Source organism: Pongo abelii, chromosome 18 (assembly GCF_028885655.2).
Source record: "Pongo abelii isolate AG06213 chromosome 18, NHGRI_mPonAbe1-v2.0_pri, whole genome shotgun sequence".
NCBI classification, from domain to species: Eukaryota; Metazoa; Chordata; class Mammalia; order Primates; family Hominidae; genus Pongo; species Pongo abelii.
This window is the reverse complement of record NC_072003.2, coordinates 5,727,420-5,743,654: the sequence shown is the minus strand read 5'-3', so window position 1 is coordinate 5,743,654 and position 16,235 is coordinate 5,727,420. Positions and strand designations below refer to the sequence as shown.

At 50.1% G+C, this 16,235-nt stretch overlaps 2 pseudogenes; both read left to right on the top strand.

Annotated features, from left to right (window-relative positions):
* Positions 1-16,235, top strand: part of LOC100432013 (olfactory receptor 7E24-like) — a 322,665-nt pseudogene that overhangs the window by 82,931 nt on the left and 223,499 nt on the right.
* LOC129054791 (olfactory receptor 7E24-like) lies at positions 8,712-14,793 on the top strand (annotated as a pseudogene).

The following is a 16,235-nucleotide window of genomic DNA, read 5'->3' as shown; positions in this document are numbered from 1 at the left end:
TGGATGTTACAAATAATATCACAGGGTGTACACACATGGGGTACACCCACTGTGACATTAGGAGTTATATCTCCCTAAGATATTGCAAAGAATATCCCAGTGGGTGTACCCCATGTGTGTACACCCACTGTCATCATTAAAGTAGTATCTCTCTATAAGATTACAAATAATATCGGAGGCTATACACCCCCTGTGACATCAGGAGTAACATCCCCTTACAATATTGGGAGCAATATTGCACGAGGTACACCCCTGTAACTTTAGGGGTAACATTCCCACAGAATATTACTAATAATATCACAAGGTGTACACGCATTGTGACATTAGGAGAAATATTCAGGTAGCATATTTTCCATACTATCACAGAAGGAACACACCTGTGACATTAAGAGTGACATCCCCCTAGAATAGTAAGAATACTATCACACGGTGTACACCTCCTGTGATATTAGGAGAATCATCTCACCAGAATATTACGAATAATGCCACAAGGTGTTATCTTCTGTGACATGAGGGGTATAGACCCCCGGGAAATTATGACTACTATCAAAGGGCGTACACCCCTGTGACATTAGGAGTAACATCCTTCTAGAATATCATGAATAATATCACAATGTGTACACCCCTTGTGTCATTAAGAGTAAAATTGCCCTAGGATAATAGGAAATAGAACACAGGGAGTACACGCCGTGTGATATTAGAAGTAACATCCCCCAAGGATATAACGAACAATATCAGAGAATGTACATGCACTGGGACATGACTAGTAACATCTCTTTAGGATAATACGAACAATATCAAAGGGTGTACATGCAATGTGAAATTAGGAGTGAACTCCCGCTGGGATATTACCAATTTTATGACAGGGTCTACACGCCCTGTGACAATAGTAGTCACGTTGTCCTAAAATATGACGAAGAATATTAAAGTGTGTACAGGACCTGTGATTTACGAGTAACATTTCTAGAGAAGATTACACGTAATATCACTGTGTGTACACCCCGTGTGAGGATAGGAGTCCCATCCAACAAAACTATAATGAATAATTTCACAAGGTTTGCAACATCTGTGACATTGAAAGTAACATTTCCCTAGAATATGACGATAATATCACACAGTGTACACCCTCGGTGATATGAGGAGTGACGTCTTATAAGGGTAATACGAGTAATTTGACAAGGTGTACAAACCCTGTGACATAAGGAGTGACGTCCCTCCAGGATATTCCGAATCATAGAAAAGGGAAAATACCCCGTGTGACAATAAAATCAACGTCCCCTTAGGAGATTAAGAATAATAGCACCAGCTGTACACACATTGTGACATTATTATTAACGTCTCGCTATGGTATTGCGAATAATATCAGAGTGTGTAGAGACTTGTGACATCAGGATTCACATTTCGCTACAATATCACGAATAATATCACAGGGTGTATACCCCCTGGGACTTAAGCAGTGGCATCCTCCTACAATATGGAAAATAATGTCCCAGGGTGTTAACAAAGTGCGGCAGCAGAGAAAACACCCGAGGAGAAAGGGAGAAATATCATGCCGTCTTCCCGCCTGGATATTGCGAGCCACATCGCAGGGAGGTGAGGGCGCCCCCAGCGATGCGGGGAGTAATATCACCACAGACTCCCCCACGGGCTATTACGAGCCACATCGCAAGGGCACGGACGAACCCCCTCGAAGAGAAGAGTAAGGTCACCCGCTATTCCCACCCTGGATACGACGACCCACAGGGCAGGGGGGCGGCGGACCCACGCAGGCGGGGAGTAATAAAACCCCTCACTCCCCAGCTGCATATGATGATCCAGATCGCAGGGGGGAGAAGCAGGCACACGCCGCGAGGGGGGCAATGAGAGCCAGCCCCTCTTGCCCCCCTGGGCTCTTAGGACCCCCCTCGCAGGGGGGTGAGGCACCCCCCGCGAGGCGGGGACTGAGAGCCAGCCCCTCTTGCCCCCCTGGGCTCTTAGGACCCCCCTCGCAGGGGGGTGAGGCACCCCCCGCGAGGCGGGGACTGAGAGCCAGCCCCTCTTGCCCCCCTGGGCTCTTAGGACCCCCCTCGCAGGGGGGTGAGGCACCCCCCGCGAGGCGGGGACTGAGAGCCAGCCCCTCTTGCCCCCCTGGGCTCTTAGGACCCCCCTCGCAGGGGGGTGAGGCACCCCCCGCGAGGCGGGGACTGAGAGCCAGCCCCTCTTGCCCCCCTGGGCTCTTAGGACCCCCCTCGCAGGGGGGTGAGGCACCCCCCGCGAGGCGGGGACTGAGAGCCAGCCCCTCTTGCCCCCCTGGGCTCTTAGGACCCCCCTCGCAGGGGGGTGAGGCACCCCCCGCGAGGCGGGGACTGAGAGCCAGCCCCTCTTGCCCCCCTGGGCTCTTAGGACCCCCCTCGCAGGGGGGTGAGGCACCCCCCGCGAGGCGGGGACTGAGAGCCAGCCCCTCTTGCCCCCCTGGGCTCTTAGGACCCCCCTCGCAGGGGGGTGAGGCACCCCCCGCGAGGCGGGGACTGAGAGCCAGGCCCTCTTGCCCCCCTGGGCTCTTAGGACCCCCCTCGCAGGGGGGTGAGGCACCCCCCGCGAGGCGGGGACTGAGAGCCAGCCCCTCTTGCCCCCCTGGGCTCTTAGGACCCCCCTCGCAGGGGGGTGAGGCACCCCCCGCGAGGCGGGGACTGAGAGCCAGCCCCTCTTGCCCCCCTGGGCTCTTAGGACCCCCCTCGCAGGGGGGTGCGGCACCCCCCGCGAGGCGGGGACTGAGAGCCAGCCCCTCTTGCCCCCCTGGGCTCTTAGGACCCCCCTCGCAGGGGGGTGCGGCACCCCCCGCGAGGCGGGGACTGAGAGCCAGCCCCTCTTGCCCCCCTGGGCTCTTAGGACCCCCCTCGCAGGGGGGTGAGGCACCCCCCGCGAGGCGGGGACTGAGAGCCAGCCCCTCTTGCCCCCCTGGGCTCTTAGGACCCCCCTCGCAGGGGGGTGAGGCACCCCCCGCGAGGCGGGGACTGAGAGCCAGCCCCTCTTGCCCCCCTGGGCTCTTAGGACCCCCCTCGCAGGGGGGTGAGGCACCCCCCGCGAGGCGGGGACTGAGAGCCAGCCCCTCTTGCCCCCCTGGGCTCTTAGGACCCCCCTCGCAGGGGGGTGAGGCACCCCCCGCGAGGCGGGGACTGAGAGCCAGCCCCTCTTGCCCCCCTGGGCTCTTAGGACCCCCCTCGCAGGGGGGTGAGGCACCCCCCGCGAGGCGGGGACTGAGAGCCAGCCCCTCTTGCCCCCCTGGGCTCTTAGGACCCCCCTCGCAGGGGGGTGAGGCACCCCCCGCGAGGCGGGGACTGAGAGCCAGCCCCTCTTGCCCCCCTGGGCTCTTAGGACCCCCCTCGCAGGGGGGTGAGGCACCCCCCGCGAGGCGGGGACTGAGAGCCAGCCCCTCTTGCCCCCCTGGGCTCTTAGGACCCCCCTCGCAGGGGGGTGAGGCACCCCCCGCGAGGCGGGGACTGAGAGCCAGCCCCTCTTGCCCCCCTGGGCTCTTAGGACCCCCCTCGCAGGGGGGTGAGGCACCCCCCGCGAGGCGGGGACTGAGAGCCAGCCCCTCTTGCCCCCCTGGGCTCTTAGGACCCCCCTCGCAGGGGGGTGAGGCACCCCCCGCGAGGCGGGGACTGAGAGCCAGCCCCTCTTGCCCCCCTGGGCTCTTAGGACCCCCCTCGCAGGGGGGTGAGGCACCCCCCGCGAGGCGGGGACTGAGAGCCAGCCCCTCTTGCCCCCCTGGGCTCTTAGGACCCCCCTCGCAGGGGGGTGAGGCACCCCCCGCGAGGCGGGGACTGAGAGCCAGCCCCTCTTGCCCCCCTGGGCTCTTAGGACCCCCCTCGCAGGGGGGTGAGGCACCCCCCGCGAGGCGGGGACTGAGAGCCAGCCCCTCTTGCCCCCCTGGGCTCTTAGGACCCCCCTCGCAGGGGGGTGAGGCACCCCCCGCGAGGCGGGGACTGAGAGCCAGCCCCTCTTGCCCCCCTGGGCTCTTAGGATCCGCGGTGGCCTCACAGCCTGTTTACCATAGTGTCAGTAATATCATCTCCCCCTCGAGAGATTATGAACTGTTTCACAGACGTGTGCACTCCCACGATGTACAGAGGGTGTGCATCCGTCTCTATTGGGAGTAATATCATCCTCTTCCTCCTTCAATGTTAAGAACGGTATCACACGGGTGTTTCTACTCCCTGAGATATCGCGTGTCATATCCTCCTCCCCCACGTTGCCATTGGAAACAATATCAGTGGGGGCGTGTCCACCTTCTGTGACATTTAAAGTAATATCATCCTCTTCCCTCCAGGATCATGGGAACAATGTCCCTGCGGGGTGTCCACTTTCTGCCATATGTGTAGTCATATCACCTCCTCCGCCTTGGAGTATTGTTACGGACCATCTCACCCGGGCGTGTACACTTCCTGCGATTCTGGGAGTAATGGCATTCCCTTCTTCCGTGAATATTAGGAGCAAAATCACCAGGTGGATGCACAGCCAGTGCTATATTGGGAGTAACGTCATACTCCACCCCCTGGAGATTATATTCGGGTCAATATCACCGTCTGGGTGTACACCTAGTGCGATATTGAACGTAACATCATGCTTTCTCCCTCCCTGGACATTAGGAGCAATATCAGCGGTGGGTGTACACCCACTGAGGTATTAGGCGTAATAGTAGTAGGAATTATTCCTCATTGATTATTAACATAAATATGAATAACCGATATTGATATTAATATTAAAAAATAATGGCTAATAATTTTCAGATTATTAATATTAATATTAATTATTAGGAGCTAATATTACTGTTTTCTAACGAATAAGATCAATATCAGCTATTAATATCAGGCGTCATTAATCATTAATATTAATCATTTATTGTTATCGTTAGTATAACTATTGAATATTCATTATCCTTGTTATCGGTATTGATTTAAAAATTATATTATCAATCATTAATATTGATAATTATTAGTGTCAATTAGTAATTGAGATGATTAATTGCGGTAAGTCACGTTGCGCCCTTCCACCCCTTCCTCGGCAGCTCGTGTACGACCCAAAACGGGGGTACAAATGCCCCTGAGAGAGCAGCGGTATACTGGCATAGATGAGGATGGTCACGTGGCGGGGAGGCGTGTTTTTGGATACCAGCCCTTCACCTCCGTCGACCTTCTCAACTGGAAAAACAATACACCGCCCTATAGCGAAAAGCCGCCAGCCCTAATTGATTTGCTCCAAACTGTTATCCAGACCCACAACCACACCTGGGCTGATTGGCACCAGTTGCTCATGTTCCTCTTTAACAGCGAAGAAAGGCGGAGAGTCCTCCAAGCAGCAACTAAGTGGCTAGAGGAGCATGCACCTGCTGATTATCAAAACCCCAAAGAGTATGGAAGGACCCAGTTGCCAGGAACCGACCCCCAGTTGGACCCACATGAAAGAGAGAATATGCAAAGGCTAAACCGAGACGGGGAAGCTCTCTTGGAAGGATTAATGAGGGGAGCTCAGAAGGCCACAAACGTTAACAAGGTCTCTGAGGTCATTCAGGGAAAAGAAGAAAGTCCGGCACAATTCTACCAGAGACTGTGTGAGGCCTATGCTATGTATACTCCCTTTCATCCCGATAGCCCTGAAAATCAGCGCATGATTCACATGGCTTTAGTCCGTCAAAGCGCAGAAGACATGAGAAGAAAACTGCAGAAACACGCTGGACTTGGGGGGATGAACACATCACAATTACTAGAAATAGCCAGCCAGGTGTCTGTAAACAGGGATGCAGTAAGCCGTCAGGAAAACGGCGGAGACAATGGAGGTCAGGCCCGGCGAAACACCGACCTGTTTGCTAGCTGCAGCAATCACAGGGGCCCCCACAAAGAGGCAAGGGAAGGGGGGCCCTGGGAAAGGAACTCAGCTTGGCTGTCAGAGTTTGCAGCGTAACCAGTGTGCTGATGGTAAAGAAATAGGACGGTGGAAGAACAAATGCCCTCAACTCAAAAGAAAACAAGATGACTCAGAGCAGGAGGCCCCGGACAAGGAGGAAGGGGCCCTGCTCAACCCGGCAGGAGGGTTCTTGGACTGAGGGAGACCGGGCTCAAGTGTCCCCAAAGAGCCACTGGTCAGAATGACAGTCGGGGGTGGAGACATTGACTTTCTTGGAGATAGCGGTGCTGAACATTCGCTAGTAACCGCCCCGGTCGCCCCCTTATCCAAAAAGACTATTGACGTCATCGGAGCCACGGGGGTTTCAGCAAAGCAAGCTGTAGGCTTGCCTCGGACTTGTACTGTAGGAGGACATAAAGTCATTCATCAGTTATGGTACATGCCTGACTGTCCCTTGACCTTTTGGGGAAGGGACTTGCTCAGCAAGCTGAGAGCCACGATCTCTCTGACAGAGCACGGCTCTTTGCTGCTAAAGTTACCCGGAACGGGAGTCATTGTGACCCTTATGGAACCCCGAGAGGAGGAATGGAGACTTTTCTGAACTGAGCCGGGCCAAGAGAGAAGGCCAGCTCTGGCTAAGCGGTGGCCAAGAGTACGGGCAGAAGACAACCCTCCGGGATTGGCCAGTTAAGACTGGGGCCCAGCGGGTTAGGCAAAAACAGGACCCGGTCTCCAGAGAAGCTCTTCAAGGTATCCAGGTCCGTCTCAAGCACCTAAGAACTGTTGCAATTCTTGTTCCTTGTCAGTCTCCATGGAACACTCCCCTCCTGCCTGTTCCCAAGCCACGGACCAAGGACTACCGGCCGGTACAGGATTTGCGCTTGCTTCATCAAGCTACACTGACTTGACATCCAACAGTACCTAACCCGTCCACATTGTTGGGGTTGCTGCCAGCTGAGGACAGCTGCTTCACCTGCTTGGACCTGAAAGATGCTTTCTTTCCTATCAGATTAGCCCCTGAGAGGCAGAGGCTGTTTGCCTTTCAGTGGGAAGATCCGGAGTCAGGTGTCACTACTCAGTACACTTGGACCGGGCTTCCCCAAGGGTTCAAGAACTCCCCCACCACCTTCGGGGAGGCGTTGCCTCGAGACCTCCAGAAGTTTCCCACCAGAGACCTAGGCTGTGTGTTGCTCCAGTAGGCTGATGACCTTCTGCTGGGACACCCCACGGCAGTCGGGTGTGCCAAGGGAACGGATGCCCTACACCGGCACCTGGAGGACTGTGGGTATAAGATGTCCAAGAAGAAAGCTCAGATCTGCCGACAGCAGGTACGTGACTTGGGATTTACTATCTGACAGGGCTCGGAACGCAGCCCGGGATCAGAAAGAAAGCAGGTCATTTGCAATCTAGTGGAGCCCAAGAGCAGAAAGCAGGTGAGACAATTCTTAGGAGCTGTGGGGTTTTGTAGACTGTGGATCCCAAACTTTGCAGTATTAGCCAAGCCTTTGTATGAGGTCCCAAAGGGGGCGGGGACCGGGAACCTTTGGAATGCAGATCCCAACAACAGCAAGTCTTTCATGAGTTAAAGGAAAAACTTCTGGCAGCCCTAGCCCTGGGGCTACTCGATCTGACAAAGCCTTTTCCATTCTATGCATCAGAGAGAGAAAAGATGGCAGCTGGACTTTGAACCCAAACGGTTGGGCTCCGGCCAAGGCCGGCGGCCTACCTCTCTAAACAACTAGACGGGTCTACTAAAGGATGGCCCCCTGTTTGAGGGCCTTGGCAGCAACTGCCCTGCTAGAACAAGAAGCAAATAAGCTGACTCTTGGGCAAAACCTGAACATAAAGGGCCCCCATGCTGTGGTGACTTTCATGAACGCTAAAGGACATCGTCGGCTACCGAATGCCAGACTCACCAAGTACCAAACTTGGCTCTGTGAAAATCCTCGTATAACCATTGAAGTTTGTAACACCCTACACCCGCCACCTTGCTCCCGGTATCAGAGAGCCCTGTCGAGCCTGATTGTGTGGAAGTCTTGGACTCAGTCGACTCTGGCAGACCTGACCTCCGGGACCGGACTTGGGCATCAGTAGACTGGGAACTATACGTGGATGGGAGCAGCTTCTTCAACCCCCAAGGAGAGAGAGGTGCAGGGTATGCAGTGGTAACCCTGGACACTCTTGTTGAAGCCAGATCGTTGCCCCAGGCCACTTCAGCCCAGAAAGCTGAACTCATTGCTTTAATTCGGGCCTTAGGACTCAGTGAGGGTGAGACTGTAAACATTTACACTGATTCTCGGTGTCTTTTTAACCCTTCGAGTGCATGGAGCGTGATAGAAAGAAAAGGGCCTATTGAACTCTGAGGGAAAAGACAGAAAATATCAACAAGAAACCTTGCAATGATTACAAGCAGTATGGAAACCCCACAAGGTGGCAGTTAGGCATTGCAGAGGACACCAGCGAGCTTCCACCTCGGTGGGTTTGGGGAATTCCCGCGCTGACTCAGAGGCTCGAAAAGCAGCATCTGCCCCCTTCTGGGCATCAGTGCTCCCTCAAGTACCTGATCTTGGACCTACTTCTTCTAAAAAAGAAAAGGACATTCTCCAGGTAGAGGGAAGGACAAGTGATGGAGGAAGGATGGATTCGGTTACCAGATGGGAGCGTAGCTGTGCCACAGCTGCTAGGAGTTGCAGTTGTACTGGCTGTGCAAGAAACCACCCATCGAGGTCAGGAGTCACTGGAAGAGTTGTTAGGCCGGTATTTCTACATCTCGCCTTTGTCAGCCCTTGCCAAAACGGTGAGGCAGCGGTGTGTTACCTGCCGACAGCATGATGCGAGGCAAGGTCCAGCCGTTCCGCCCGGCATACGAGCTTATGGAGCAGCCCCCTTTGAAGATCTCCAGGTAGACTTCACAGAGATGCCAAAGTGTGGAGGTAACAAGTATTTACTAGTTCTTGGGCGTGCGTACCTACTCTGGGTGGGTGGCGGCCTATCCAACACCAACTGAGAAAGCTCGTGAAGTAACCCGTGTGCTTCTTCGAGATCTGATACCTAGATTTCGACTGCCCTTACGGATCGGCTCAGATAAACGGGCCTGCGTTTTAGGCTCCCTTGGTACAGAAGACGGCAAAGGTATTGGGGATCCCACGGAAACTGCATGGCGCCTCCCGGCCTCAGAGCCCCAGAAAGGTGGAGCAGATGAATCGGACTATCAAAAATAATACTATTGTCTTCCCCGCGAGATATTTAAAACAACACCACAAGGGGCGTCAAACCACCTGCTAAATTTGAGGGAATATTATCCTCTCCCCCACTCCCGCGGCCCCGGATATTAGAGACAATAACACAGGCGTAACGTACACCCACTACTTGATTGGGAATAATATCATCCTCTCCCTTCTCGGATATTAGGAACAATATCACACTGTGCGTGTAGTACTGTCGTGAAATTCAATGGAATGTCATCCTTCGCCTCCCTGGATATGATGAACAATATCACAGGGGATGTACAGCTTCTGAGATATTGGGAGTGATATCATCCTCTCCCCTCTGGAAGTTAGGGACAATATCACAGGGGTAGTGTACACCCTCTGGCATGTTGGCACTAATATCATCCTCCCGCCCACTGGATATTAAAAACCATATCACAAGGGGCGTGTACAGACACTTCGATATTGGTATTAATACCATCCTCTCCCTCTTTGGATATTCGGTGCCGTATTTCAGGTGGGGTATACGCCACCTGCAATATTGGAAGTAATATGATTTTCTCCCCCCGTGGATATCAGAAACGATATCACAGGGGGTGGCGAACAACCCCTGCGATACTTGGAGTGATATCATCGTCTCCCCTCACGATGATTAAGAACAATATCGTAGGGGTGGGGGGTGTACACCCCCTTTCATATTTGATACCATCCTCTTCCCCCCTGGATATTAGGAACAATATCAGGAAGGGACGTAGAGACCCTGCGACCTTTGCTGTCATACAATTGTCTCTCCCCTAGATATTAGGAAAAATGTCACTGGGGATGTGAACAGCCCTGCGATATTGAGAATAGTATCATCCTCTCCCCCCTTGCATATTGGGAACAACATCACAGGTGGGGTGTACTGCCTCTGCGATATTGGGGGTAAAATTTTCCTCTCTTCCCCTGGACATCAGGAAGGGTATCAGAGGGGGAGGGTGTGCATTCCCTGCCATATTCAACGTAACTTCATCCTCTCCCTCCCAGGGTATTCAGAACAATAGGACAGGAGGGGTGTACGCCAACTGCGATATTGAGAGTCGTATCATCCTCTTTCGCTCTGGATCTTAGGAACAATATCACAGGGTTGTGTACACCCCCTGCGATATTGGGAGTACTATCATCCTCTCTCCCTGTGGATATTAGGAAGAGTATCACAGGGCTGTGTAAACCCCCTGCGGTACTGGGAGTAATATCATCCTCTCTCCCTCTGAATAGAGGAAGATTTTCACAGGGGTGTGTACACCCCCTGCGATATTGGGAGTAATGTCATCCTCCCCAAACCTGGATGTTAGCAACGAGATCACAGAGGGGGTGTACACACCCTGCGACATTGGAAGGAATATGATCGTCTCCCCACCTGGATACTGGGAAAGAAAGATATCACAGCGCGGGTATACGTTCCCTACGCTGTTGGCAGTAATCTCATTCTTTTCCTGTCTGGATATGAGGAAGCATATCACAGGGGAGCTGTACAATTACTTCGATATTGGGAGTAATATCATCCTCTATTTTCCTGGATATTGGGCACAAAAACACAAAAGGGTGTACAACCCCTGCGATCTTGGGAGTAATAGCATACTCTCCTTCCCTGGATGTTAGAAAACAGTATCATCAGGGCTCAACACCCCCCGCGATAATGGGAGTCATATTTACTCTTTCACAGGCCATTTGGAACAATACAACAGGGGGTGTTTACAAACAGGGGTGGTGTACACCCCTGTGATATTGGGAGTAACATCATTCTCCCCACCTCCGGATATTAAGAACAATATCCCGGCGGGAGGTGGTACACCCCCAGTGATATTGCGAATAATGTCATCCTCTCCTTCCCTGGATATTAGGAACAATATCACAGGGGGGTGTACACCTTCTGTGATACTGGAAGCAATATCATCCTCTCCCCCGCTGGATATTAGAAAAAAATATCACTCACGGTGTACACCCGCTGTGATATTAGGAAGAATATTACAGGGTGTACACCCACTCTGACTTTAAGAGAAATAGCTCCCTCAAATGTCCCAAACAATATCACAGGGTATACAATGATATTTCCCTAGGATATTACAAATACTATCACAGGGTGTACACCCACTGTGATAACACGAGTAATAATACATCCCAAGGATACTACCAAGAATATCACAAGGCTGTACACCCACTATGACATCGGGAGTGATATCTCCCTAGGATACTACGAACACCATCAGAGAATGTACACACATGGTGCGCACGCACGGTGATATTAGGAGTACTATCAACGCAGGACATAGTCAATAAGACCACAGGGAGTACATACCTGATGTACACCCACGGCGATGTTATGAGAACTACCTCCCTAGGATAATACGAATAACATCACAGAGTGGACACACATGGTATACACCCACCGTGGCACTAGGACTAATAACTTTCTGAGATATTACCAGTAGCATCACACAACAGAAACACATGGTGTACACCCACTGTAACCTTAGGTGTAATTTCTCCCTACGATATTACGAGTAACATCTCAGTGCATACACACATGGTGAACACCCACTGTGACATTAAGGGTAATATCCCCCTAGGATATTACCAATAACATCACCGGGTGTCCACCCATGGTGTACATGCTCTGTGATGTTAGGGATAATAACTCCCTAGGATATTATGAATAATACCGCAGGGTGTACAGAAACTGTGATATTAGAGGTAATATCTCTCTAGGATATTATGAATAATATCACAGGGTGTACCCCCACTGTGATACTGGGAGCAATATCTCTCTAGGATACTACGAATCATATCAGAATGTACACCCACTGTGATAATAGGAGAAATATCTCTCTGTGATATTACGAATTAGATCACAGAGTGTACACACATGGTGTACATCCACTTTGATATTAGGAGTAATCTCTTCCTAGGACATTACAAATAACATCACAGAGTGTACACCCACTGTAATATTAGGAATCGTATCTCCCTAGGTGATTACAAGTAATATCACAGGGTGTACACCCACTGTGATATTAGGAGTAATATCTTCCTAGGGTATTATGAAGAATTTCACAGTCTCTCCACACATAATGTACACTCACTGTGATATTAGGAGTAACATCTACCTAGTAGATAACAAATAACATCGCAGGGTGGACCCCCACTTTGATATTAGCTGTAATATTCCTCTAAGTTGTTACAAATAAGATCACAGGGTGTAGAAACATGGTGTACACTCACTGTGATACCAGGAGTCGTATCTCTGTAATATATTATGAATAATATCACAGGTTGTACACCCACTGTATTATTAGCAGTCATATCTCTGTAGGACATTACAATTAATATCACAGGGTGTAGAGCCACCCTGATATTAGGAGCAATATCTTTCTAGGATATTACAGATAATATCACAGGGTGTACGCCCACTCTGCTGTCAGGAGCAATATCTCCCTAGAATATCAAAAATCCTATCAAAGGGTGTCCAATCTCTGCCTTCCAGGTTCGAAGGGATTCTCCTGCTTCAGCCTCCCGAGTAGCTAGGGTTACGCGCCACCACACCCGGCTAATTTTATTTTATTTTCACTGGAGACGGGGTTTCACCACGTTGGCCAGGCTGTTCTGGAAGTCCTGACCTCAGGTGATCCATCAGCCTCGGCCGCCCAAAGTGCTGGGATTACAGGTGTGAGGCATGGTGCTGGGCCAAGAGTTATATATTCAATTCATTTGGAAACACAGCTCCCATATTTGAGTGTGCATGTACTTTTATGAAGAAATGATGTCAGAAAACCTAAGGATGATAATAAATATGAAAAGTAACAGGCATGTTAAAAGGTCCTCCGATTGAGAACTATAAGCTTCGATTTCGGTTTTAGATAATGGGGTCCTAGCTCTTGTGTCGTCCTTTTACATATTCTACATCACAGGAACTTGCAGCACGGTGTCAGAATAAAATGGAGTGTATTTCACCGCTTCTTAATTTCTTTCAATTAGATGAGATCTTTTTCTTAAAGAGAGAAGGACATTTTCATTGCATTGTATTTTTTCTGAAAAGAGTAGGCCGTATTTTACTGAGATCACGGATTTGTTATATATGACGTTTTGGTCTTCTAATATTCTTCAGTGGATTTTCCCTAAAGTAGTATGTACAGAAAGACTTGTATAGCAAAAAAGTAAACCACGTAATAATTCTGAGATTTTTGGAATTGTCACAGCTGAGAAACATTGCTGGCGGTGTATGGTCCCCAAGTGTGAAAGTGTTCCTTGTGAATTGCTTGCATCCAGCATTAAGGGCTGGTTTTTATCTTTTATTTTTCCAATAATCTTTCCTTCTCAAGGTGTCCAAGCCACACGGAGCCACGGAATCTCACAGGTGTCTGAGAATTCCTCCTCCTGGGACTCTCAGAGGATCCAGAACTGCAGCCCGTCCTCGCTTTGCTCTCCCTGTCCCTGTCCACGTATCTGGTCACGGTGCTGAGGAACCTGCTCAGCATCCTGGCTGTCAGCTCTGACTCCCCCCTCCACACCCCCATGTACTTCTTCCTCTCCAACCTGTGCTGGGCTGACATGGGTTTCACCTCGGCCACGGTTCCCAAGATGATTGTGGACATGCAGTCACATAGCAGAGTCATCTCTCATGCGGGCTGCCTGACACAGATGTCTTTCTTGGTCCTTTTTGCATGTATAGAAGACATGCTTCTGCCTGTGATGGCCTATGACTGCTTTGTAGCCATCTGTCGCCCTCTGCACTACCCAGTCATCGTGAATCCTCACCTCTGTGTCTTCTTCGTTTTGGTGTCCTTTTTCCTTAGCCTGTTGGATTGCCAGCTGCCCAGTTGGATTGTGTTACAATTCACCATCATCAAGAATGTGGAAATCTCTCATTTTGTCTGTGACCCCTCTCAACTTCTCAAACTTGCCTGTTCTGACAGCGTCATCGATAGCATATTCATAGATTTCGGTAGTACTATGTTGGGTTTTCTTGTCGTTTCAGGGATCCTTTTGTCTTACTATAAAATTGTCCCCTCCATTCTAAGGATTTCATCGTCAGATGGGAAGTAGGAAGCCTTCTCCACCTGTGGCTCTCACCTAGCAGTTGTTTGCTGATTTGACGGAACAGGCATTGGCATGTACCTGACTTCAGCTGTGTCACCACCCCCCAGGAATGGTGTGGTGGCATCAGTGATGTACGCTGTGCTCGCCCCCATGCTGAACCTTTTCATCTACAGCCTGAGAAACAGGGACATACAAAGTGCCCTGCGGAGGCTGCGCAGCAGAACAGTCGAATCTCATGATCTGTTCCATCCTTTTTCTTGTGTGGGTGAGAAAGGGCAACCACATTCAATCTCTACATCTGCAAATCCTGCCCCTTAGTCACATTATTTTTGTGGCTTGATGGCTTTTATTCCTTTCCGCATTTCCTTTGTGAATATTGCTTTCTTCGTTATGCCTTTAACTGGAATGGGTGAGTATTCTGGGATCCTTTGTTTAGCAGAAACCTCATGACAGAATCCTCTATACCTAGGCGGCCCCTTTTAGTTTCTGAGCAATAACCCGGTCATCCAGGTGGAATCACCACCATCTTTTTATATACACGAAGTCCTCACTTCATTTTGGAATTCCCTGAAAACTGACTTTATGGAAACCATGTACAGGAGGTCCTCCAACACCACTGGTTATTCAAAGTTGTGTAGTTATACTGTTGATGAAAAATAAGTGGTTTCACTATACATAATTTTGCTTCGAGGTGAAGTTTCCAAGAGACTTTCAAAGATGTTAAGTGAGGACATACTGTACATCAAATTCATATCCTCTTCCACAGTTTATGTGGAATTTCTTCATAAACTGCTTCTAGAGAATCTATTTAGGCAGGTTATGTGTAGAGATAAATGTCGCCGTTCCTCAATCTTGGCTTTGAGTCAAATCACCTGGGGAGCTAACACATGATGAGGCCTGGGTCTCAACACCTAAGATTCGGATTTCCTTGCACCTGTGTGAGTACGCGGATTTTTGTTTTTTTTTTCTTTTAAAGCACCAGAGGTGGTTCCAATGACGAAGTTTTTAGAGGCATCAAGCTCCAATGAGTAAGAACAGAAATTAATTATAATTTCTTCAAATATTATCTTCAAATGCATTGTCCATCAACACCACACAAATGTTTATTATGCTGTTTTTTCTTACCATTTCGCATTTTCGCATTTTCTATTTCTTTCTTTTCGTTTTTTTTTTTTTTTTTTTTTTTTTTTTGAGTCAGAGTTTCACCCTTGTTGCCCAGGCTGGAGTTCAATGGCACGGTCTGGCTCACTGCAACCTCTGCCTCCCGTATTCAAGCAATTCTCCTGCCTCAGCCTTCCAAGTAGCTGGGATTACAGGCATGCGCTACCATGCCTGGCTAATTTTTTTTTTTTTTTTTTTATTGTTAGTAGAGACAGTGTTTCTCCATTTTGGTCAGGCTGGTCTTGAACTCCCCACCACAGGTGATCCACCCGCTTCCGCCTCCCAAAGTGCTGGGATTACAGGCATGAGCGACTGCGCCCAGCCACCGCTTAGCATTTACATTTCACATTTGTTGAAGTTATAGATGTATACACACATTGATTGCTGCTTTGTTATACACTTGCGTATACATAAGATGGGAAATAGAAAAGAATAAAATGGGCACAGTATCCCTGAAGTTTCACATTCCTGCTATTTTAAAAATATTTGCTCTTAGAAATTTGTTTCAATTAAGAAACTGTGGCATACACACCCAATGAAGTATTATTCAGCCTAAAAAGGAAGAAAATCCTCTCCGCTGCGGACAAAATGGGTGAGATTGCAGGTCTGTATATTAAATGAAATAAGCCAGGCAGAGGATGACAAATATTTCGTGTCCTCACTTCTATGTAGGAAGAAAAAAGGAAACCTTGGCCAGATGTGGTGGCTCAAGCCTGTAATCCCAGCGCTGTGGGAGGCCGAGTCGCACGGATCACTTCAGTCCAGGAATTTGAGACCAGCCTGGCCAACATGGTGAAACCCCGTCTCTATAGAAAACAGAAACAATTTGCCAGGCGTGGTGATGGGTGTCTGTAGTCTCAGCTACTCGGAGGGCTGAGGCCCAAGAAGCGCTTGAACTCGGGAGGC